We start from the raw sequence: 22,860 nt of genomic DNA on the forward strand, positions 1-22,860 counted from the left end.
CAAGTGAGCTCTTTTAAGTTAGCATATGCTTGACATTCCCTTGCTTTTTATGGTTTTGAACATCAGTGTTTACTTCTGCATAAGGGAAGCTGTCAACACAGTACTTCTAATACTAACGTGACATATATGCCTATTCTTGTTGCTCTTCTTGTTATTAATAACAACAATAATATTTGAATTATGGTAGTACCTCAAGGCCTACCCAAATTCTTACTAGGTTTTGACACAAAAGAGCTGCAGTCATTCCCTCCCTGACAAAACCTCGGAAGCCAGGCATGGAGCGGAGGGGCAGTGTGCTGCAGCAGATCAGTAGAAGAACAGAACTGACTGTGCAGATGCCACATGCAATACCCAGTTAGAGAGATCAGAAATAATTGAGTTGGATTGCTTTGGAGAGTCAAATTCATCTGGATGCTCTTGCAGCTGTTGTTGCAGTGTGGCTGAACCTCCAGCACTGGTATTGACCTCAGCTCAGTACCTCAGGCTTTTCAGCCACAGCCAAGATACAATACAACAGGTAAAAAGTTTTTGGGAGTCTTGTATATCCTCTGCTTGACTGGTAGTGAGAGCAGAGAGGTGGTTTTAACAACGAGAGTGTTTGAAGGGAGGAGGAGCTTGAAACAGAAGGATGAGCCTTAACCCCATATATATTGAGTTAATGAGGAGCTACGCTGATCGCTGCTGATCCGATCACATAATCTTTACTGCAGTAGCTGGTACTGAATTGTTCAGTAGGCTGCTGAAGAGCACAGAGGACAAGCGTGCTCTGCCAAGCTAAGGCCTGCTGCGGTGATGTTGCTGGGCTCCCTGCCACAGCCCGGGGTCCCTGCAGTGCCCAGCAAGCTGTCCTCATGCCCAACTTGCCTCCGCTCCCTTCAGTAGTACTCTGCTTCCAGGGCTTATTCAAAGAAGCCCATGCAGGTCTGGTTTGGGTTTACCATCCTGAAAAAAAACAGGACTGGCCGCCTCAGGCATGGAGCATGTGGTGTCAGATTCAAATCAGATGTAAGTGGGGCTATACTATATGCAAATAAATCTGTGTGAGTGTAAGTTAGTGTGATTTGTACACCAGAAGCAGACACAGAAATGCAACCAGCATAAATGTGTAATACTAAGCAGTCCCACCTGACTTTATATATATGTATATATATATTTATATATATTTCTTTATATACAGTGTCTTAGCCAATGTGACTATAAGGCACATTCGTGCAGACCCCTTTCCTTTGGTCCCTTTGCAGCACTATTGACATTGTCTTCTCTGTAAATTTGGTCAACAGAAGCCCTGAAACCATGGGGCTGACATAAGAAGTTAACAAAATGTGGCTTCTCCTGTGTCTTACCAATTAAATTTACTAATCACAGGAGTGTATTTGTGGCAGTGCACCAGAACTAAATTCATGGATAAGCAGTGACACGTGGTGCTTGATGGTGCTCTTCAGCGTCGGGGAAGCTAAGCATTGAGGGGAGAGACGTTTTATATGAGGATCTTTTTTTCAAGAGTTGGTTGATATTGCTACAAAGGCTCCATCTTCTAAAGAGCCAGTGTATACAAAGTCATAGAATGTTTTAATGCAAAAGCTGTTTTTTTTTATATATATATTTATTTCAAGTGTGGCAACTTCTGAATATTAGAAGCAGTCTCTACTGGAATTTGTTTTAACTCTGCTTATGCACACAACTCACTTTGGCCTTTTGAAAACTGTGCTGTTAGTGGGAGCCTTGTTCATGGAAGAGAAGTGAATGTTTATATTCATGTACATCAGCCTCTTCTTCCATATCTTAGCCATCCACAAAAGCACTTCATCATCTTGCAGGGTCCTATGCAATGACCTTCTCGATCACGTAGTTATGAGAAGCTTATTGAATACATTCTTCTTCCAGGTGCTGAAAATACAGATTTGTATCAGAACCAGAACAGTCAAAGACCTCTTCTGACATAAAGAAAGGCCTTAGGTGAGGTAGCTGTTGCTGTAGTTTTTCCACCTGTCTTCCATAAGTGAAAGCTGTGCATTCCCATTAACTCCTTTAGGAAAGAGCCTCAGTGTTGTAAAATGTTGTATGAAGGGTAGTGTCCATTGAGTGAGGGCTGTGGGAATGGAGTGACAAAGTGCAAAGCAAGGTACAGAGGACTGAGAGCTAGATGTACTGGATTTTCTTACTTCTTCTAAGTCATTCGTTGTCATGGTGGAAAAGTTTGTGTCTTATTCCTTATTGATAAAACATGAGTAATTCCATACTGAGCTCAGAACTTGTGGGAAAGGTACAATATGAAAGACTTTGTTGCAAAGTGCTGTGTGATTGCTATGCCTGACTCTTATTGATCCTATTGATTCTTTAAGCAGATAAAGAATACTTATGTAGCCATATGTTAATTAGCTCTCTGTCCAAATCTACTTAAATTATTCATCCCCTACTGGTGGAAAAAGTATTATGCAACAAGTCTATCTGCTCTTCATTGTCACAAGACTAGGAATTGTGAGCAAGTAGGCATTAAAAAAGCTTCGAGTCCTCTGCTTGCATTGCTGTGTATTGGTGGAAATGAGGCAGGAAATCCAGTCTCCTACAGTGACAGATTAATGAATTATAGTGTAATTTTGAGCTGGTGGATTTATGGATTGTGTTTTTTTTCTCTTCAAAAGCTGAGTTGCACCCGACTATTGGAGGAAAAAATGCGGCTTTGTCATGCATGTCTAACTGGCACAGATCCAAAGTGCTAATGATGCAGTTTTAAATTCTGCATAAGCTGAAGACACAAACAAGCAATGACGAATTATGTCAGAAGTTTTTGGAAACAGTCTAATGTGGAAACTGATCACGGTTTGCAGCTGACTTAGGAGGGGATACGTCCATCTGTCCTCCTCGGCTGAGCAATAAAGGGAGCAATTAGTGAATTGCCAACATGGCAAGGAACAGCCTCCCTGGTGGCGTTGATTCTATGCAGCACTGAGAGGCTCCATGTTTCATGCCCAGAGACTCCACGTTGAGGATCAGAGGTTATGGGGATGGGAGGGCAGAAGCAGTATGATGTCTTCATTACCCTAAGGAAAAAAGCCAAATGTGCTGAACACCAGTGCTGCTCCCCCAACTGCTGTTGGCATCAGTTCCTGACACACGGGGTGGCCAAGTGTCTTGGCTGATATTGGCTGTTCTGGCAACCAGAGCCATCAAGAGAGGGAAAAAAAAAATAAATGAATTATAGGAGCGAGAAAGCAAGACAACTTGAGGGTCTGGTTCTGCAGCTAATATCACCTCACTGTGAACAGCAATGACTTCAGCAGAATTATTTATGCATTACAAGAGATCTTGGGAGTACATTGGTTGTTATTAAATGTGTGTATATCTACTTACATATATATTTGTATTGTATGTAGCCAAATTAAAATGAGCGAATGTATGGGATTGCCCAAATATATAGAATAGGAAATCTCTGTGCAGTTATCATGAAATTATAATTGTAAACAACAGTGTTCCCCAGGTGTCTAAAGATAATTCTGTGCTTGTTAGAGTAAAGACAGGATCTTTCTTCAGTTTTCTCTGCTGGTCCTTCCCACAGGACAAAGCAGTGGCTCTGGCTTTGCAGCTGTCTGAAGGACTTTTCTCTCTGTCCTTCCCTCAGCTCATTATTCAGCCCTTCTCAAGGTGTTTGAGGACGTAGAGGTGATGGTTGAAACCTGCAGGAACCAGGCGTTTTCAGAGCCTGAGCTAGGGCTGTGATATCCCTTCCTCCAAGAAGCAGAGTAATCCTGAATCTGCCCAGATTTCAATGAAATTTCTTCCCAGAACAATCATCCAAAAAAGACCCTGTTCTTGCTCCCTAAAAATAAGATATTAACACTTCTGAAGTTCTCTTCATCAGTGCTATAAGCTTGGAACATTTTAGGCCTGGAAATTATTTACATCATTTCTGTGGGAAGCCAAATATATCAGTAAGCGTGTTGAAAGTACCTAAAGAGAGAGCAGGTTATAGGAAAACTGAGGATGCTGAGCTTCAGAATTAGGCAAATATTTTGAACTCAGTGTGTAATGAATGTGATGCTCTATTATGCAGTTTAAGCTAAGGCATACATTTGTATGTGATCATTTAGTACAAAGTGGTAAAAATAACCAGTTAAATAATTTTCTTTTACAAGGTAGTGGTTTATATTCTTCTCATAACCACATTACCAGAGCATATTATATATTGCTGATATAAATAATTAAAACATAAAAATATAATTTAAAATGAGAAAAATAGGAAGCTGTTGCTTCATCTTAGTGCTAAAATTATCTTTCTGAATATTCTGTGCCATTTGAGTTTAAAATAAAAGTACTTGTTATTCTTCCCTTAATTAAAAACCTAAAAAGATTAGATTGTTTCTCTCCTTCCCTCCCTCCCTCCCTCTCTCTCTCCCTCTCCTTCTTTTCTCTTTCCTTAACTTAACTTCTGATGTAAGGGAAAATGGAGTGGAGAATAAACAGCTCTCACTTTTGAGCCTCCCTCCCCCCAAAAGCCAGCCTTATCTGGTTGCACTTTATTTTGCTTCATGTTGAAAAGCGAGCGTGTGTTCTTTCAGCACCTGACACGTACCAGTGAAAGTACTGTTTTCTCTGGAAGTGTTTTCTTTCTGACTTGCCTGTGGTGGGATCCAGCCACAGGACGCAGTCTCCCTTGGGGACAGAGAACATCTCCTGCATGCCCTTAGGATTTGTGGTGGGCAGAGATTGGTCCCAGCCCATCCTGACTCAGTGCTGAGCTGTGGCCGAGAAAGGGTTCGAGCCTGCTGTCTCCTCGGCTCTATCTCTAATTACCAAAGGATGTTTTCTGTCTCCTCTGCCAGTGGGGCGATATTGCGTCTTTAGAGCTCCGAAGTGCCCTGCATTGTAATGAGAGCAGAAGTGTCCAGACAAACTGGAGGTGGTATTGTGGCCGCCACTAGGTTTGAATTAGAAAACCAGTGAAGGGCTTTTGGATGAGATGTGCATGTCAAAGCACAATAAAGAAAACAACTGGTCTTAAAAGCTAATCACCATGCACCACTGTGATTGGGACTGAAAAATGTTAGCTAATATTTTAAATGTGAGTGAAGGGTCAACAGATGAACCGTATTGTAAACATACATGTCACCAGGAGGGCAGGGTTGAAGATAAAATTAGAACCATGTGCTTCTCCATTTCTCATAAGGCACCAAGGTCATGACCCCAGCGGCTTAAAAGTCCCTCAACAGGGAAAAATATAATAATGTCATATGTCAGGCAGGGAGATGCTGTGCTTATTAATTTTGTAAGGTACATACAATTGCTAAGAATAATGTTTTGTACTGTGAAGGAGAGAGTCTCTTTTAAGAACATCTGTTTTTTATCAAATAAAACTACTCTTGAATCAGGTCTTAACACAATACATGGAAATACAGTTAGAACTTACAATGAACTGTAACTAATCCCACAAACTGAAGAATCAGCACAAATCACCGAATACGATATTTACAGCAAATGAATACAGTCAATCTGATAAACTTTGGAACTGCCTTGTTACTGCTATTATTCAGTCTTTGGAGAGCTGTACCCAAGTTAGCATCTACCCCGTTTCCACCCTCATGCATGTGGAAGCTATGTTTTGTTGTTCGTTTCCTTTTTCTTTTCCCATTAATACATTCTAAGCGTTTATTTCTGTAGTGCAATTATGTAGCCATGGTTGGGTTTTAAGTCAGAAAAGGGAACATGGCCAAAGACCCCGATGGTGCACTGACCTCTGCGCCCAACCAAATCCCCTTCAACGACAGCCTGGGATGGTGAGGCAGTGTTTTGAAGTAAAAGGCAGCTTAGTGTATATGGTGGCTCCACGGATGGCTTAGTGAAGGCAATGGCAGCATGCTGTTACGGAGAGGTAAACCCTCATGTCAAACACACAGAGCTTTAGCAGGTGCTCACGCCCAAGAAATATAGACAAGTGCTGCAGAAATCTTTCAGAAGTGACACTTCTGTTGAATACCAGACATTCATTGGTCTTGTCTCTTAAAATAATAATTTTAAAGAAAAGGTGTTTTTTAGCATTTATTGTGCATCTGCTCTTATACAACAGTGTCCTCTAGAGGAGTAAATATGGGACGGAGAGAAAAAGGTCCTGAGTTCTAATCTCTGTGCTGGGTGATTTTTCATGTGTTGGTCAGAAAATCTCTCCATTGCTTTCTCCTAACACTAAAATGAAACGTACATGTTTCAAAGCATAGCTCTGGTTATAAATGAGCTGCAGCTTCTCTGGTTCTTTGAAGACACCAAAGGTGTGTTTTTGTAGTAGAGATGCATTACACGGTGTCAGGGTCTTGCTGGCCTTTCCGTTCCTTAGGGTACTGCCATTCCAACCTCATTGTCTTTTCTTCCCAATCCAAACTTCTCTTCCCTTTTTCTACTCCCTATCACTGTTCCACTTGTTGTATTTCTTGCCTGCCAGATTTCTGTCTGTATTATCTCCCTTTGTGTGCATTTCAAAGCTGAGGTCTTAAAACATTTGGGATGAAAATTGCCCTCAGAGGGACCAAAGTGAGGAAGGAACTGGATGTACTTGCTTAATTCACATGAATCCACGCTAAACCTGTTTTCTCAAATGCAAATATTGAATACCACCCAAGCCTAAAAGACTTGTCATTTTTTTTTCCCTGTCTCTGCATTCAAGGCTATGCAAGTCTTTTGTAATAGTTTGTAATGGTATTCAGGAACACAGGGCTGGAAAGAACCACCTTCTGCCTTTGAAGCTAATCTCCAGCAGTTTCAGCCATGAGAGAGGTGCTGGGTTCATGAGAGGGCAGACCTTCCATTCCTGTGATCATAGCACACAGAATACTTCTTATCATCCTCATAAAATGTAGGTTTATAGTGGAAGGTCAAAAGCTATACTATCATGTGCTGTAGGAACATAATAGGAAGGCATTGCAAATCAGAAGTGTATATTAAATAAGACTCCTAGGTCTTTAAAAAAAAAAAAAAAAAAAAAAAAAAAAAAAAAAAAGCTTGACTGATAACTTTTCTTCTGAGTAAAGAGGGAAACCCAGTAGGGTACCTGCCAGTATAACCTGAAAGAAAAATCTGTGCTCAGTTTAGTGAGTGCCAGTGGGATATGCCAACTGGACACTGAAGAGAATGTAATGGGACAGGAGCATCTGCATCTCTTTCTGCCAACCTCTAGCCATTCAGCAGACGGAGGAAAATAGCAGGAAAAAAAAGGGCAGGAGGGTGAATAATTCCTCCTGGTGATCACAAGGTATGAAAACTTGAAGTTTGAAATTAATCAGGCATAAATGCACTACAAATACATTCCCCTTTCAAACTTCCTTGTGTGTACCAATATACTGGATACCTATAGACATGCATCAGAAACATATTCCAGGAATTTTGCTCTATAAATTAAACAGTCCCTTCCGTAATCCCCTCAAAATCCATCTTAAGCCATTTAGACTTCCTGTCACCACAGGTCTCGTGGAAGTAGCTTACAGGACTTCAATCTCCAAAGAACCAGAAACCTTTTTTCTCGCTTTAGCTACTTTTATTCAAGGCAAGGTTCTTATACTCTCTGTATAAACGGACACAATATCCTTTCTCAGCCTTTGCTTTATAAGGCTGAACAAACCAATTTCTCTTCATTTCCAATCACAGGATGCTTCCTCTCACTTCTAATAATCCTGATGATCCTTATTAATAACACTGATTCTTATAAAATACAGTGATAGCCCTTAAGATATTTAGAAAAAGGAGATCTGGAAAACATGAGACTGTGAACATTCAGTAAGTTGTGTGTGCGCATGTTAAAACACAAATGGTGTACTGACACATGTATCTGTGCATGGATTTTAAAAGGAGAGAAAAATGCGTCAGGGTTTGGTTTTTTGCAAAGCTCTTAGCCAAGTACTTGGGCTGGACAGACCTCTTGGAGTCCACATATTATAAGTTTAAATAGCAAGATGGAAGATGCAGCACAAAGACAATCAGAGCAGATCTAAATACAATAAACAACAACCACCTCCTTTTCTGTTCTAAGAATTGTGTAACCTGACCTAGTTACGTTTTTAGGAAGTTGGTATGTGCCCCTACATGCATAGCTTCCAGCATAAAGAAACCTTAGAACCATGTTGTTATCATGTCACTTTTCATATTCAAGTCATCTTAAAGGATTTTATAAATCATAAGGATCCTATTAATATTTTAAACATTGTCAAAAACTGAACTCTGTTACCCCACTCTTATTTTTAATTTTGCTTATTTAAGCCTCCTATAAATGCTCATATAGCTGTCAGTGCTTTACCCTGATTTCATGACCTGTAAATTCTTGGTAGAAAACTATGCTCCAAACCAGTACGTTGTGGAGGATGTAAAATGGTATTTGGGGTGACTTTTCCTGGGTGCACTTGTTAAGGCAGTCGTCACTTGCTTAAGCTACCAGTCCTGTATTTTAGCACATGACCTTATTTTGTTCCATATGTACTTACCAGCTACCCAGATTCTGGTCCTGTTTCTGCAGTCGCATCTGCATAAACATGGATGTGTACATAAACAGACCATCATTAACTCTAGCAGTGCTTTGAGCAACCGACAGTTCTGTAATCTTCATCAAATTTAATAGCCAAAAGAAGAGGCTAACCACGAACTGGCGGTGGTGAAATGCAAACCTTGCCCACCCCACAGAAATAAGAGGGCTCTGTATTCTTGTACCCTACCCCAATCATACTTAGATCTGTTTGAAAGCCAAACCAAATTGTAAATGAATCCAAAACCAAACCACAAATTGGCTTCTGGCACCTTAGATGCTTTTTATTTAGGTGCCACCCAGTTATGGAGGCTCCACAAAACCAAGCTGGTATTATTATTATCATTTATTCTATTTCTAAGACTGCTTCTGGCACCATCTAGGGCAATTTGAAGCATAATTAACTGAGTGAAAGGCAATGAAATTTTGTTTGAAAATGGTCTATTATTGTGATCCCAAAGCTTCTCTTTCCTGAACAGTGTGTCAACTTTCTCCTTTTTTCCATCTTCTGACTCTCTTCCGTTTTTTTCTTCAGACACCAATCTACAAAAATTTCTGATGTTCAACCCCATCCACTCAATAATAAAGTTTGGGGAGAATTAGAAATTGACACTGGTCTGAATGGCAAGGATGTGCACTGAAACTCGGGACAGTTGTGAGGAGTCCCCTGAGAGGAAGAAGCCAACACAACAGCAGTGGGCTAGTTTCAGGCAAGACCTTGAGGGCACATTTTTTACCAGCTGGGTCTCATGGCAGTGTTTTTATAGCCCCAGTTCACACCACAGCCTCTCTTTGTGTAGCTGCATGCTCTGTGCATTGCTGCCCACTGAGCACATCATCTGTCTGCTCTTGCTTGGCAGATGGGAGAGAGATCCCTCTGCTGTGACAGAGATACGAGGCACAAGCTATTTGGTGACTGTCACGTGTATGACATTATATGTGGAAAGCCTGGGGAAACTTTCAAATGGCAAATCACAGGAGTAGCAACGGATGCAATCTGGGAACAGGGATGTTTTAACTTAGGCAGTGATTCCCTGTTCTTGCCTCTTGTTGAGCTCCAGGTCTGTAGGACCCACTGCCAAGTTATTGCTAGCAGCTTTACCCTGTTCCTCCCAGGTTTTGGACAACAAGCTTAGATTCTAAACTGGACAAGGCCATGCCCACAGCATCTAATGGTTGTTTACTCTTGGCCAGGTGACTGTGATATGGCCTAGCATAGCAGTGCAGATGACACAGAGATGGAGCAATAAGTGAGCTTCTGGTTTCATCAGATTCAGAACCTCATTCGATGCAGTGGGGAAAGGTTTTGACCCAGGAGGAGGGATTCATGTTGACACTTGGGATGTTTTGCTCTAAATGATGACATCTGATCTATAAGTCTGGACTCTATAATGGGGGGAAGGTACATCTAGAGCATAATGCTCCTAAATGCATCCTAAAATAGACATCTAAAATAAATGGCATTAACTAGAAACTAGTTGCCCATTTCTGTCCACTGACTATAAGAAGCATCAGTATGACTAACTCCAAAACACACGTCTACGTTGATATCTAGAGAAAGATAATTTGCTGTAGAGGTCTGTAAACACATGTAAAAAGTCTCACCATGGTAGTCAGGTAGCAAGCCACCCTATCAGTGTTGTTCCATTACAGACAACAGCATAGTACATACGGTGATATTTGGCAGTGTTTCTCTCTGTGATATTCAAGAGTGACTCAGGGATTAGGATTGTTTGCGGTTCCTAACCCCTTCATGTGCATGCTCTCCTGTGTCTGAGCAGGAGGAGATGGGAAGGAGGAAGGCATGTTGAATTGTTCTTTTTCCTTATTCTTTTCTTTCGAGTTGTTTGTTTTCACTTAACACTTATCTTAATTCTGTGCTTCCCCATTTCAAATGCTTGTAATTGAACATTACAGCTTCCACTAGTGAGTGCCATTCCCTCTCTCCATTCAAATAAATGAAAAATGTTAATATACTACATGTAACGTGGAGGAAGGCTGTAAATTTGTACTGGAATATCTGTATGGACATTCATTTTCAAATGGTTTTGAGGCAATAGTGTTTAGGTGCCATGGTTCTATATTGATCAGCATTTGTACAATGACACGACTTGTGGAAATAGTGTTTTTTACATTTCTATTTTTGTTTTCCTCAACTTTTTAGAAGCTTAGTTTTTTCTGTGACAGAGAAAAAGCTGAGACTGGTTTGCCATCCCCAAGGCTCTAGAAGATATCAGGATATTTCAGTGAGGCATTGTTTGTGGATTCAGAGAGGCACATTGTTATCAAACTAACTGCAGTTTGCATCTTATATTTCATCTGGCTCACAAGAAGTGCTTGTCACAGCACTATCAAGTTCCTGATGGCTCTTTATGTGAGGCAACTCCAGGGGAAAAAAATAAATAAATAAATAAATAAATTAGTTCTGAGATCTCTTGAGGCATAAGGGAGGAAGATGCCCCTTGTTCCGTCCATTCTTCACAGTGTCATTAGGGGGGATATTGCCAGAATCTGTATCCTTAGCTTCAGTTTCTGATCTTTGTTGACTTTGCAGTTCTTTAATTGTATATCTTCACTTTAGGTAGGAAACAAATTAAATCAAGGCTTGCAGAGTCTTCTTGTTGCAAAAATTGGAGTTTAGTCTTTTGCACTGTCATGTTGTGCTAAGGCCTGTGCAAAGGAGTTGTGCTGCTAAAATTTGTTCTGTATTTAAAGGGAGAAAAATCTACAAAAGTAGTCTGACAAAATAATTTTGTAATGTAGAAGAAGTTATTTAATTTTTATTGTGCATGTGTCTAAGACTAAGCAGTCTGTAACTGATTTTTTGCTGGCTGTTGCATGTCCTGTTTTGTGCAGTTTCAAAAGCTCCAGGCTGCCGTGTTTCTTGTGCACTCAGGCTTCGTTGCTGGTAAGCACAGAGGTTGTTGTCTGGGTTTCACTTTCAAACCTCAATGAAACTGAAAAAGTAACCAGGGCTAGATATGAGAGCAAGTTTTGAAGACCAGCAAGTCCTTGCAGCAGACAGCGCTTGGTATGGCGTACCTGATGATTCGCATCGCTTGATAACTACTCAGTACTACTACTACAAAACAAACACTGTGATTAATCATAAGAGAAGTCCGCAGGTCAAAAACCTTGAATGAGCAATTGTAGGAGGCTTCTGAGAACTGCTTCAGTCTGTTGATGTATCTCGCCATAAAATCTTTCCATATTCATATTTGTTTTTTGGCTGAAGAAGTTAAACAGTGGTCTGGCTGCTAGTACAAAGTGTTCTGTCTCCGTTCCCCTCCTGACTTCCTGTATTTCCATGGCTCCAAAGTGAGGGAGGAGTACGGAGACTGAGCAGAATCAAATGCAGGTGGGGATAATGTGCTAACCAGCCAAGACAAACAGCGCTCATTCTGTCTTCTATCTTTTTCTTTTTTTTTTTTTTTTTTCTTTCCCTCCCCGAACTGTCCTACATTTGAAGCTATCAGTCTGTGTTTGTAGCTGCTGGGGTGTTGTGGTGGCACGGCTTGCTGCAGGCTCGCATCTCCCAGCTGTTGGGAAACACTGCTGTTGCTTTTACATTTTCTCCCCCAGAAAACTTTTTTCCTCCTAATGGTTTGCTTTAAAAAGACAAAGAGAAAAAAAAAAAAAAAAAAAAAGAAAGAAAAAATAATAATGCAGTGAATAATAGATCTGTGCAAAAAAAGCCTGGTAACAAAGCCAGGAGAAACTTGGCTTGTGTTCAGCTTTGTTACAAACTCAAAGCCCAGTCCAGGTGTGTGGAAAATTTTGTGACTGTTCTCCAGGCTGCTGAGCAAAGCGAGCCCTCTTTCACTGCAACTGGAGCTGATTTCTGGTGTCGCATGGCAACACAATGAAAATCCAACTCCCTTGTGATTTGTGGGTCAAAACCTCAAACTGCAACTGAAGGACACCTAACCCTCAGCCCACAGACCCAACCACTGTGTCCCACAGTGGAGAAGTTGATAGATTGCCAACCATTTTCCCTTTAAGCCTCGATCTTTAATTATAAAAATCTGATTATTCAACTTTTTTTCAGCAAAATATACTGAAATGTTGCACCTGAGATAGTTATCTCTCTTACCTCATCTAAACACATCTGGTGAAAAAGTTACACTGTAGAAGGAGAAGCTAAAACTAACCTCATATTTTGTGAGCTAGTTAGTTCTGCTGCTAGTCCTCTGGGCAGTGCTGCTAGTCCTCTGGGCAGCACTTTGCCACCTGATCTTTCTCTTGGGTCCAGCTCTGCCCTTTCAGGGTCTGTCCTTCTGGTCACTGACCACACACTGCAGAAAGTGTTTTCCCAGAGTCACAGCAGCAGAGGACACAGAAACACAGCTCCTGGAGTGGTGCGTGTGCAGGTAACAAATGGAGCTATACAGTTGCTGTCTGTAGACATGAGCTAGTCTCGCAGGTATTCTCTAAGGCAGCACAAGGTAACTGCTATTGCACAGGTTTATCAGGCTTTGTCACAAAGGCTGGTTGTTCTTTATTTCTTTATTGCCTCCTTAAATATAAATCACAAGCCATAAATTCTGAAAATATAGTGTATAGTGGCAGCTCTCTTGTTTCAGTGACACAGGATGGAAGCCGAGTCACTTGGGTGCAGTGTGTGACTGGCAACTCGCATCTGACATCTTGCCCACCCATCCTCTCTCTCCTCAGGAGCTCTGCAGGCCATGGCACCTCGTTCCCCCCATCAAACAAGATTACAGGAGGCTGAGGATCACCTTAGAGAAGCAGAAGGCATTAGCAAATTGTGTTGTTTTTCCTCTTGTCCTAGATAGCTCAGAGCCTTGCAGGCAAAATGAAAAGGCCCACAGGCTTCCTTCTCATGTGCTAGGGAAAAAAAAAAAAAAAAAAAAAAAAAAAGCCTTCTGCCATAGTTATGTACTCATTGAGAGGTGACAGAGGATTTAACTTCTGCGTGTGCAGAGGAAGGCTTTTGCCAGCACTGAAGCAACACCCAGCTCCCATGCCAGCACCAAGCCACTCCCCAAAGCCAGCACCCGCAGTCTGCTCCTTTCTTGATGGGACTCAGATCCCAGCTGCCTCTGAGGCTGCAGGCAATTATGGAATATCATAGTTCCTCCCCTTTTTCTTCTAGAGTCTTATAGATCAAAACCTGTATCTAATGCCTCAGTCCATGAAATACTGCTCAGTGCACAACCAGACATTTTCTGTATTACTAGAGGTGTCCAGGGGCTTTAAAAGTGCACCACAAGTCAAACTCTGGGCAGACGCACACCCTAAAATGGCAGCAGTTGTACTATGTGTGTGGCAGTGTCCTCACACAAAGAGAAGTGTCTTGCTGCCTTGTAGCCAAGTGCCAAAAAAAAAAAGCCCTTTCTCATCCTTCTGCTTCAAAAATGTCTAGTGATAGCCTGGTGTGCTGTAAGTATTGCAATGCTAACCAGCAAAGAGTAGGAGAAAAAAAAGTGCTGTTAATGGAGAGCCAAACATTCTTCTGTAAACTCTTGCTGTTCCTTTGCCACGCTCAGTGTAACATGAGAATGGGAAATCAGTATATGGGGAGACATAAACTACTCAAGGAGAGCTGCTACCAGAACACATCACTGTGTCCATTTTTTGCAAGTTTATTCCAATAATTTTGAAGAATGGTTATCAAGATTTTGTTTTGTTTTTGATTTTAATTGCCCCCCCCCCCCTTTTTTTTTTTTTGCTTATGCTATCCTGGCTTAATACAGCTGTTTCTAAATCTCATTTAACTTTGTTTTGTTTGCTCAATTTGGGAGAGTTTAACTTGTCAGACCTTATTATAATGAGGATCCTCTTTCCTGCTTCACAGTTTAGTGCAGTGGAATTGTAAAAGCTCTAGAGGAAAAGTCAATTAAATAAGCAATGAAAACACTCCTAAGGATATTAAGAGTTTGGATTTTGTTTGCTTTCTGTTTTTAACAAAACCTAATGTCAATACAAATGCTAAGTGACTTGATATTGTTTGGTTTTAAACAATCAGTGGTAATACTGCTGTGTGTGTCTTGCTGGTTGCCTTGGAGCTTTAGCTCAGTCCAGGAGCGCACTTCTGAAGCGATCATCTGACAATCCTCATTTATTACGGTCTTGTTTTTGTTGCAGTGCAGTCTCGGAACATGAGAGACTTATGAATGAAACCAAGCTGTAAATATGCTGCAGCAGCACACTTAGCACGCTCCCACCCCTAACGGGCATTCCCTCCGTGAGACCAGACTAGAGCTAGTCTGAAGTAAACCCACCCCCAAACATGTATCATGATGATTACAGCTTCATTCTGTTCAGCTTATCTACCTCAATTGCATTGCATTACTTGCTGATGTAGCTACAGCCACTGTTTCCCAAACTTAACCTCAAAAAAGGTCTCCCCTTATCTTTAATTCATCAAATGGGAATGCAAAGTTTAAAGCATAAGAGGGAGAGGGTGCGCATCTGTGACATGTTTCATGATTATGCCTGATTTAGTTATTATTAGTATCTAACAAAGACAGCTCTCGGTATAGAACCCCTTGGACTCACCTGGCTTATATTCAGTTTCTAACCATACATATTTTCCTACTTTGTTTTAGGCAAAGTTATGTAGTCTTACAGCCTGGACTCGTTCCATGTGAGTTTATCTGCCTGTCACCTAAAGACCCTAGAAATAGGGACCTCTAGAGTGTGTCCCAGAGGCAACATCAGGAATCTAAACCAATCCTGCTTCTGACATAAAGCACTTCTTGGTAGAATGAGTCCAGGCCAGGCCAGCTCCCTATTTATGATGAGACATGAGAATGAATGTATTGGTCAGAAGGCAAATCTATCTAGCTGGCTGTCAAGCCTACTTGAAACTTTTGAACTACACTTGAGCTTCTTAGAAAATACAAAAATTTTAATAAGGTTCTGGAAAAACAGTTGCTAATTGGCCTCTACAATAATTCCTTTGGGGGGAAAAATACTTTTGTCAACCCGAGTAGAATAAATATATTGTAGAATATAATGGACATCCTTGCAATTTCAGTAGTTGTGGCCTCCCATCAGGCTACATCTCAGCTAGTTCCACACAGAAAATAATGCTGTCACTGTAAGACAGTTCCTTTAACCCCTAACAGGCTGAAACTTTGCACACATGCTCCTGCATCTGCTGAGTATTTTTTAAAGTGCATGATATGGAAGGGGTTAAAGTGGATTTGGCCCTTCTTCAGTAAACCAGGCTTAATAGCAAAACATCAGAGCACAAAGGGTGTGTCAGCCTCTAGCCAGCCGAGTTTACATGGTATGCAGGGTCTACTGGAGGAAGGTGCTTTCCCTAGTCCTAGGATTCAGTGTATTTTAGTGCAGCTTTCTGCATAAAGTCACCTCGGTGTTCTGGGTGAATCTCCTTTTGCTGCTGCACACCTCATGGTCTGAGACCATTGTGTCCTCTGGGATGACAGCATTGGGCACACCAATCTCCACAGTGGTAGTGAACTTCTCTTGGTATCTCTGTGGAAGATGTACACAGGATAGCTGCAGAGTGGTGAGCTTTGTTAAAACTCTTGGAAGCTCAGCAAGTGATTTAATGGTTACAGCTGTTTGTCTGCAGAGGGGGTTTGTACAAGTGGAAATGTACTGACCTGCGATCTGAGACCTATTCCTAGCTCTGCAAGCTCTTCCTATGCAACCTTGGGCAAAGCACTTCTCTGCTTTTCCTCCCTCCTTTATCTGTCTTGTCTATGTAGTCTCTCAGGAAGCTCTTAAGAACAGAGACTGCATCTTAGTCCATGTTTGTACAGTGCCTAACAGAACAGGGCCCCCGGCTTCCTGAAGTCCCAAAGATGCTGTTGTAAAACAAGTAATAAATGTTAAGGAGGTGTAAGAATCTGGCCCAGCTCACCGCCATCACCATCTGCTTTTCTATGACAAATTAGTAGTATGAAGGCATGCAGCTGAGTGATTAGAGCTGTGACCATTTGCTAGACTCCATAGATCCTGCTCCTGGGTTTGGCACTGCCGTGCTTTGTAACAAGAGCTGCTTAAGAATTTTCCAGCAACATGCTGTTGGTTTTTCTCCCTTAGAGAGTGTCAAATTAGTAAAAACTGAAAATTGAAAAAAAAAAAAAAAATCCAGAATGTGCCAGTTTCAACAAAGCTTTAATAGGAAGATGATTCTCAGGCACAGGTTGGAAGTCCTGGAAAACCAGAAGGAAAATGACCTGCTCCTCCTGCCTATTTAAGGTACCCAGAAGCATGCCTTGTAGGAGGCAGTGGCTGAAATCTATTGCTCTGATGGATGTTGTCACTTCAGTGTTCACAAAGAGGATGGATGCTCTGGCACTTGATAATGTCATGGTCGCTGGGGCCATCACCTGGGATGCAACAGTCTGGTTCTAGGTTTGGATCACACTGTGGACAGATCTGAATCTGGGTTTCCCCTGTTCCCAGTATTTTCCTTGCCACTGGACTCTGCTGTCCCAAGGAGGAAGGAGTTGAGATTGCCTCTGTGGATTAATGCATGTGGATTTACAAGGTTTTAAGGTTGTCACTGGTGGAAAGGGGGAAAATAAATGAGATGTTTTACAGTTTGTACAGATAGGGAAACCATTTCCTATCTAGGTCTTCATGAAAGAGACTTGCATTCTTATTGTATTCATGTATCCTCTAATAACACTGGTGCTTTTAAATAACTTTTGTCATGAACTTTGTGATTGTTGACCAGCATTTGCCATTCTTTGGAGCCAGTATTTCATCTGATCTTGGTAAAAACATGGAAAGGTAGCTTTGAAGAGGTGATCTGTGCCATCTGTGTCCTGGAGCGTGGGATTTATATAGAGCAGCCTTCAGGTAGTCATAATCTAACCTCAGCCACACCATCAGCTATGGAGCTTTTTGCTCCACAAATAATAATCAGCTTTTGGTCATGCTTCCTCTGCACAGCACTTCCCTTTCATGGGAGAGTGTTGTGATTTAATCAGCTGTGCCAGCTTTCCCTGCCACCAAGGACTGTGCTGGAGAAAGGGAGTCCTCCAGCTTAAACATTCTTAAATCTTAAGAATTTGATTAAATACTTGCATTGGAAACTTTAAAATATACTGCGCTTGAGATTGTTCTTGGCTTCTTTATAGTAATTCCCTGTTATTTGTTGGAAATTAAGTCATCCAATGGACTTAAATAGGTTATGGGGAGTCTACATTTAGCCATAAAACTACAGCATTTCTGAGTATGAACTTGTCTGAGGTACTGGATGAGGCAACAACTGGTGATGATGCTTGTTGGGTTAATCAAGCCATTGAATTACTAAATTATTTATATTTTCTTATTCTACTTTTCTTGGAAAAGGCTCCCTTGACAAGCAGGTGTTTCTGTCCAAGATCATAATCAGTGCAGAAACACAGAATAGCTTGGAACTGTCACATTTCCACCAAAAGTATTTCATTACCATTCAGTTTATGTCTACATCCACTTAATGAGATATCTATAGATCATGAGATCCACTTAGTGTGTCCTTAACCCCATAATGATAGGAAGTGGTACTCCAGACTGATCTCCCTCATGAGGGTTATAATGTTAAAATTTGCTTTCCAAAACTAAGAGCCATCTGTTGCCACATGGAACTGCCATTGGTTGCCTGAATGAGTCAGTGCCCTGAGTTTTATGACAACTGGAATGACTACTGTGGTTGAAATGAAACTTTCAACTTCAGGTGTTGCAATCACAAAGGCTAGTGTCTGAAGTAAAGTGGAACATGCCATGCAAAAGTGAGGTCATTTCCTACCTCTGATCTGTCATTTCTTCAGAAGCAGAAGGAAGAGGATTTTGCATCTGTTCTTTCATGCCTGGAGGATGGCATTTTTCCTACCATTTGACAAAAGACTTAGAAACCTTGAGCGCCAGCAATGCCTAAGTCACTTTAGCCATTTGATTTTGCAAGGTACAATTTAACAAAAACTGCCACTACTGCACAGATCTACAGGGAGAGGAAAGAAAAATCTTTATTCATGGGTGAGATATATGTACCTTCTTTTTGAATGATTAGCAGACTGAGATATTTCAGGATGGGGCAAAGAAGACAGGATTTATTTCTTTGTTTGCTTCTCTAGAATCAGGCAATTTTGTGAACCTGTCACTGTAACTCCAGGAAGAAACAGGTGAAAAGCAAAGTAACTGGTCAAGTAATGTAATGTCAACACAGCATTGTTTCTACAGCCCCGAAGCAAGATTTGTAAGAGACAGCTCATCAGGAACAAAATTCTCCAAAACAAGTTACATTGCCTGTCTGTTGTTGTACAATTGAGTGTTGGTATATACTCATATGAGGTGTAGGAAAGCATTTGGTATCTTTGCCAATAGAATAATTTAAAGATGTAGGTCCCCATTTTCCAGTAATGACTTGGAACTATTTCCATGCTGGTATGTTTATAAGGTTAAACTGAAACTCCAAGCAAGAATAATCTGGCATCAAACATGACAAAATGAAACTCAGTTTTGTCCAAGGGTTTGCTTAGGCTTTTGGTTTGTGACATGGAACATGAGTGTTTTGGTAGTTGTTTTGTTTTATAAAGGTGCTTCAATACTGAGATGGGCTATTTGACGTCAGAAATTCAGTCCACTTGTATTGTTTGATTGCCAAGTCCAGATTTCTGCAGATTCCAAAACTAAAACCAGAAAGGGAACCCCCCCTTTTTTTTAAATCCTGTTAAATGCATAAACTTAAAACTTTTCTATGATAAGTAGACACTAACTTTCATAGCTCATTCTTCAAAAATGTATTTCTTCCTGTATTTCAGGCAAATTGAAGTTTTTGTACGCTTTTCCATTCCTCAGTCTCTCTCTCAGTCTAACACTCAAGGTGTTTACAATACCAGAAACAGGTATATTGTTGGTTTGTGCATGTCATAGCTCTGAGGGACATGACCTCAACAAGTTTTTCTCTTCTAACATAAGAGGATGGAAAGAGGTAAGAACTTGTATCTTCTCTGAAGTGAGCTTTGTGGAGCCATTCCAGTCTTCTGTTAAACAGAGGTGCTGTATTGCAAAAATGTATTCCTGCAGGTCATTCTGTGATTAGTAGGAAGGCTGGAGATTGATGGATTATGGGTTTGGCTCAAAATTCATTGAAGTCAAAGGTAAGATCTTCATTGATTTTACTAAATGTTATTTTAAAAGTACGAATTGGTGATAAGCCAATGCTTTGGTTTGAACTTCCCCAGAATTTGAGAAACAGTTGAACAGTTGAATGTAGCTAAGAGTTATTGTAGCTCTTAGCTACATTCTGTTAGCTAAGAGCTATGAGTAAAGTTTGACTCTAAAGCCCCAACTTCAAGAAATTTCTTTGCTGCTCAGTTCCAGGGATACAGTTTGCTTTAGAATCTCTGGTATAAAAACTGTGTGGGATTTTACAGTGCTAAGTTCTAACTTTACAGTGGGAATTTGAAGGATGTATCACTGCGAATTTCCTTCACGTGACAAAGGGATAGAAGCACAAAGCATCTGTAGGTTGTGTTTCTCAGTTAACATGGAATATAATTATGTGAATTTGCCATATGAATAGCCAGCTATTGTTATGTAAGTTACATAAAATGAAAATAGCCTCTTCAAACTATGGTGCTTTTCCCACCAGAGTCCTTACTGTGTAACTAGTCATGCAGGGTTTCAAAGCCTTGTCTACTGTTCTAGCGCTGGTTTCTTGTGAGCAATAGTAGCTGACATGGCTGGAAATGTGATCTTGTAAAAGGAACAGATGTTACTTCAAGGAAATCTCCATTTTAAAACAAGTTCCACCCAGCAATTGCATAGCTTTTCTTATAAGTGATAATATTGCCTTTTTTAGCTTAACTTGGGTTTATTGATGACAGAGCTCTTGAAAGTTGAATAATTGAAAAATAGCTAATTCTCCAGTTTCTCTTGGCAAATAATTCACATTTCTTTATATACCTTTGCCAGTAATCTAGACCATTCACCCAGCGTTGCTCCAGAGGTGCTGAATTGTGTCACATCCAGAATAAATTCATACTGTACCAAGTCACCAGTTTTTTATTTGATGGATAAGTCTTTCAGTGTCCTCAGCAGTATGAAGACAAAATAATTTCCCCAAAGCATAGAATCTGCAAAACTTGGAAGTATAGACTTGTTAATATGTCTAACATATGTAATATTTATTAATATGTATTAAATGAAGATACACAAGATCTCTGATAAAAGTTCTTGTTCAGGTTTTGAGCATGTTGAACAAGTCTTTCCTAGAAATGAAGAGGAAGGCTTTATGGGATCTTTGAGGCTCGTAACTTACATGCTAGTTTGTAAAGTTTGGGTGGGTGGAGTTTCTTATACATTATGGAAGCATCATCTTTATTTATCTAATGGCTATTTCATCTGTGCAGCTGTCTGAAGTCATTGGTTTCAAATATTGGGGTTTTCTAAAAAAAATGTTTTGTCACTTCTGAATGTGAAATAGGTATTTCTTAGTTCATATGCATGTATGCTGACATAAATATATGTTAAAACATGCCTTTAAAGGCTAATACTGACTCTATCATGCATTAACTCCAGTCTTTCTTATGGAATATGCTATACTGAGACACAAATACAGATGATTGCCAAGTCTGTGCTAAGGCTGACACAAAGCACAAACCAGAAGGTGAAATTTTCTTCAGAGCTTCAGATCTTTTTCACTGATCTCCCAAGCTGCCAGAAAGTACCTCTGCCATTCTCTACTAAAATCCAATTAACTATGAGGAATCCGTGGGTGATTCTTTCAAGCTTTCAACTGTCTTTGTAGTCGCCATCACAAACCGGGTAAACTAAACATGATGAAAATGTTGGTTTTCTTCCTACTTCTTATTGTCAATGCTAGCATAAATCAGCTTCACTGTAAGAAACAAACAAGCAAACAAAACCAGAAGTAAATACAGTGGTAATTGTGAACATTTGGAACATGAGTTATGGACATGGGATGCCAGAATCTTTAAAGAGTATGTTTTTATAGTACATAATTTTAAACAGCAGGACTGAGTAACAGTAGAAAAATTGTGTGACTTTTCTTGAATGATGTTAAAAGCATTACTAAACCTATCCATTTCCAAGCAAGTCAGAGTGACTTCTTCAGAAATTCAATACGTTTTTTTAAGCATTTTGTTATTGTTGAATTGTAAGGACCTAAAAATGTCGTTGGTATAAGCTGTTCTAACACTGTTTATTTGGTGGTAGCGGTAATTTATCTCAGATGAAAATCTAGCCTAAAATCTTTAGTGTTTTGTTTTGAGTTAAGTTGCACCATATTAATTATTGCCATCAAATAATATTAAGACGTGTTTAGGCTGTTGCCATCTAAATTTCAGCTATTACAATAGCATTTTTCTTATGTTAAAAGAAACAATTTCACCCTGTATCAATTCATGAAAGTTGCTGAAGTTTCCAAGTCAACAGCTTTGATGTTTCATGCTTCTAGCCTTTTTGCCATCAAACTGAGCATATGGCACTTGTATTCATTTTCAAGACCATTCTGGTCTATCTCCTTCCTGTTTGTCCCCTTGCCTTTGGTTCGTCACTTACACAAGCTTGTATCACCTACTCTTAGATTATTACAAAGACCCAATCATGCCTTGTCTCATATATATATATATATATACATATAACATATATATATATAATATGTATATATATATAGTTGTTATATATATATACATACATATATATATATACATATAGCTGCTCAGAGCTGGTCTCAATAGATAATAAAGGTATTATGCTTATATGTGCTTTTCAGATCCCTCTGTAAAACTCAAGGTAAAACTTTAGGCACTGCCTGACCTCCTCCCTGTTACATGCTTGTTGTCCCCCCACTTTTTGCCTATTGTCATGTATATTACACCTGAATTAGAATCATGGAATCAACCAGGTTGGAAAAGACCTTCCAGATCAAGTCCAGCCCACAAGCCATATCCCTAAGTGCCACATTCTCACACCTCTTGAATACCTCCAGGGCTGGGGACTCCACCACCTCCCTGTGCAGCCCATTCTAAAGCCTGACCACCCCTTCCATGAAGAAATTCTTCCTGATATCCTCTGGTGCATATTCACACAGCATTTCCATGCAACATTTTTTCTTTGGCTTCTTAAGCTTCTTGAGGTTTAGTGCTGTTGAGAGCAGGTCTGCTGTTTCCCAAGAAAGATTACGAGTTCTTGCATTTGTAGGGAACTCAGTTCAAAAGAGGGCTAGGGTAGACGTTGATACATAGACTTCATACTTGTGATATTAACTTTTAAGAAAGGATTTGAAATGGAAAATGTGTGTCTCTGCAAGCATCTTGTAATTATTCACTTATGATTGAGAAGGGGTTTTCCTCTAGGTCTTTTAACTAAGATGAAAGTAAACCTATCTTTGGTTTGAGCTATCACTTAGA

At 40.3% G+C, this 22,860-nt stretch overlaps 1 protein-coding gene and 1 long non-coding RNA gene across 12 annotated transcripts in view; one reads left to right on the plus strand and one right to left on the minus strand.

Moving 5' to 3' along the window:
* Positions 1-22,860, plus strand: part of KCNQ1 (potassium voltage-gated channel subfamily Q member 1) — a 397,025-nt gene that overhangs the window by 343,521 nt on the left and 30,644 nt on the right. The gene's annotated exons all lie outside the window — the stretch shown is intronic.
* The window catches only part of LOC118168259, a 79,262-nt gene that overhangs the window by 4,353 nt on the left and 52,049 nt on the right, over positions 1-22,860 (minus strand). For 4 of the 6 annotated variants that reach the window (XR_004751449.1, XR_004751452.1, XR_004751447.1 and 1 more), the window contains exons 3-4: positions 8,460-8,497; positions 3,041-3,151 (exon numbers count right to left, since the gene is read on the minus strand). This is a non-coding gene — a long non-coding RNA (uncharacterized LOC118168259). The remainder of the gene's footprint in view (positions 1-3,040; positions 3,152-8,459; positions 8,498-22,860) is intronic. The other 2 variants (XR_004751450.1, XR_004751451.1) reach the window with 1 other exon arrangement.

This window comes from Oxyura jamaicensis, chromosome 5 (assembly GCF_011077185.1).
Source record: "Oxyura jamaicensis isolate SHBP4307 breed ruddy duck chromosome 5, BPBGC_Ojam_1.0, whole genome shotgun sequence".
NCBI lineage: Eukaryota > Metazoa > Chordata > Aves > Anseriformes > Anatidae > Oxyura > Oxyura jamaicensis.